The sequence below is a fragment of the Crocuta crocuta genome, unplaced genomic scaffold (genome assembly GCF_008692635.1).
Source record: "Crocuta crocuta isolate KB4526 unplaced genomic scaffold, BGI_CrCroc_1.0 scaffold133, whole genome shotgun sequence".
NCBI lineage: Eukaryota > Metazoa > Chordata > Mammalia > Carnivora > Hyaenidae > Crocuta > Crocuta crocuta.
This window is the reverse complement of record NW_027529438.1, coordinates 1-3374: the sequence shown is the minus strand read 5'-3', so window position 1 is coordinate 3374 and position 3374 is coordinate 1.

Genomic DNA, 3374 nt, shown 5'->3' with positions numbered 1-3374 from the left:
GCTGGATCTCATACGAGACTGGCTTAGAATATGCTGTTTCTTCTTTCTGCTTCTGCATAATTACAGTCAGGTCAGAGATGACCAAAGAGCCAGAGGGTGCTGAGGGGGGGCCCTGTGACGTCCTGGGTGGGCACACACTGTTATTTTGTGTGTCCCGCTAATCCTAGGAGTTAATGCAGTGGTTCTCAGCTTGGGAGCAATTTTGCCCTCCCAGGGGCACTTGGCAATGTCTGAAGACACTCTGGGTTGTCACAATGGGGAGGTGCTACTGGCAATCTAGCAGGGAGAGGCCCTGGGATGCTCCAAACATCCTACAATTCACAGGACAGCCCCTACAACAATCATTGAAGCCAAGGTGTCAAAAATGTCCCTGTCAAGAAACCCTGAATTAATGCAAAATAGGTATTCTTAACCCCGTGAATGAGACGAAGAAACGTAGGCACAAACACATCTGGTGATTTTCTCAACAAAACACAGCTATCTGAGTGGCAGAAGTAGGTCGAGCCCCCAGTTCCCGGATTCCCAGCCCTGTGCCCTTTCTTCTAGGTTATGTGTCCACCTGCAGAGCCAGACATCGTGGCAGGAATTCAGAGGCACCAGACCCGACCCAGATCGCTGTTGTTAAGCCTAGTAGATGTCAAAGTGACCGCAGGCAAAATAACTCAGTATAACTCAGCGTACCCCCCACTCTCCTGAGCCGGGATGTTTTCTCTAGCCCTCCAAATTAAGACAGTGGGAGGCAATACCAGAAGTCCAGCAGGCAGTGAACCCTCACCCCCGTGGGCAGGACCAGCCTGCTCTGGGGTTGAAGCAACTCCAGGGGACCATGCTGGGAAGCATATCAGGGAAAGGAAAATACCTCCCCCTCCCAATCGATGGATAATTAAACCGTCCAGGTCACGGTGGCTTTGCTGAGACCAAAGAGCATCAGAGTTGGCTTTCCCTGCTCACAGCGCTGTAATAAGTCCTGGGAAGTGGCCCCAGGTGGGTTGGTATCCAGTCGTGGGCAGGCCATGCTGGGAAACCCTATACCGTGCCTTGGTTACTGGATTCCTTGACTCAAGAGAGCAGAAGGGCGGCATGCTGGCAGAGAAGGAGGGGCCCGAGAGACACAGATGCCACTTTTTCTGAGTATTTGGGCCCGTGTCCCAGAACCTACCATCTGTAGAAGAGCAGTGGGACGGAAACGGCTTGCAGAGGACTGCTGGGCAGAGGAGACCTAGGGACGTGAGTGCTTCCTCAAGGGTCCGCAGGTCCGCATTAGTGGGCAGAAGTGAAATTCCTGGAGAGGACTACAGTTGGCATATTTGGGCTCAATGTGAGGAAGATAGGGACAACTGTATAAAATCACACACAATTCTATGTCACTGGGATCCAGGGTGAGCAGCATGACCTCTGAGGGATATTGAAGAAGTTCCTAACTGGATACCTCTGAAATTCTATGTTTTATGAAGGAAAATGTAAGGGTGTGAAGCTACATGCTAACTGTAGGGCCTGAGCTGATGACCTCAGCAGCATGGCTGTCTAGGACAGGAGACGCGACTTGAAAAAGCCCAGTCCCACTTAGCAGGAGATGTCTGGCGGAATGCAGAAGGTGGGTCTCACAGTGACAGGAATAGACAGGCATTGCTTTCGCTCTGATCAAAGCTACTGACTTCAGCTGAGAAAAGACTTCTTCAGTCCAAGGGCTAAAGTCAAGAAGGCCATAAAATGTCATCTAAGTACGGTTTTCTACAATTTTTAGAATTTGTGAGTAGGTGTGTCTAAAGGAAGAGCAGCAGGCTATGAAGACTGGGCATGTATTAGCTGTCACCATGAAATAAAACCCCTAACAAAGTGACTATAACATGCTCAGTGATATCATTACTATTGTGTTACGTGGGGGTTAAGCAGTTCACATAAATGACTGGAGAGGGTTTGGCTTTTCAGTGCTCACCTGGTTACTTGGAGGGGTAGTTCCAAACCTCTCCTCTCCCCCAACATTCAGGGTATTGGAATAGAACCCTGGTGTCCTAGAGGGTGAGGAATAGGACACTGGCATTGACGGACGTTCAAAATCGGGCACTGCCACTGAACAGTGTGACCTTGGACAAGTCACTTAATTTTCATGTTGTAGCTCCATCATCTGTCAAATGGGGAGACTACTACTACTTACCTTTACAGGGTAATAGTTGAGGATTAAATGAGGTGTTTGTAAAGTGCACACACCAGCAAGTGACTGGTGCATGTCAGCCATTATTGCAAAGGGCCTTCCCATATGTCCTCTCTCTCCCCTTTTACCACCATAAGGTGCAGCAGTAGGAGATTCCCCCACCTAATGGTTGTTCCTGCTTGCCAAATTGTTCTACCTAATTAGACATAGACTCTCATGTGAGGACAAGGACATCAAGTTCTTGCTTCCACTTGTTTTCTCTTTATAGAAGAGAAAGCAGCACTATACTACACATTCTATAAAGGAACCACTACACCTATACCTATATGTGTATATATATGGCATCAACTATGTGAACCAGTGAGGTCACCTTTGTTGCTAACTGCCTGGAAGTATTATTAGATAAGCAGAGGCTTGAGCTACAAGACCAGCTCATCCTCGTGATCGACAAGGCACCATGCTATCTGCTGGCTTCCCAACGTGAACCATGATGAAAGCAGCAAGGGCAGATGATAAGGGTGTCCACAGAGCCACTCAGGCCTCCTGGGATATGGAAACAATCTCCGGGGCCAATCTAAGGTCACCAGCAGCACCGGGAATTTGTTGGAGAACTTGTACTTCTTTTTTTTTTTTAATATTTTTTATTTATTTCTAGGAGAGAGAGAGACAGCGTGAGCAGGGGAGGGTCAGAGAGAGAGGGAGTCACAGACTGAAACAGGCTCCAGGCTCTGAACTGGCAGTCAGCACAGAGCCCGACGCGGGGCTCGAACCCATGAACCGCGAGATCATGACCTAAGCGGAAGTCGGACGCTTAACCGACTAAGCCACTCAGGCGCCCTGAGAACCTGTACTTCTAACAAGGAGGGGTGTGTGTGGATTATCTGGAAGGGATGGATCTTGGCAGAACGAGAGGCTTTGCTGACTCTGGGGATGGGCGAAGTGGCCTTCTCCTCCTCTTTGAGAGCAGGGTACCCGCTGGAGTCTGCACCTCTGCTCTTCTCTTGGCATCACGTGTGGGGAACGAGGGCTGAGTAGAGCTGCCCATCCTGCCCCTGTAGTGCACGCAGTGCTGGAAACTCCTCGTAAGCCCCCTTTTGTCTTCCTCAAAGGCAGGTTATAAGAACTCTAGAAGTTGCTTGCTATTTTATATAGACTTACATTTTCTCAAAGATGCATGTTAGAGGTGCCATATCTTTTTTTTTTTTTTTTTTTTTTTTTTTTT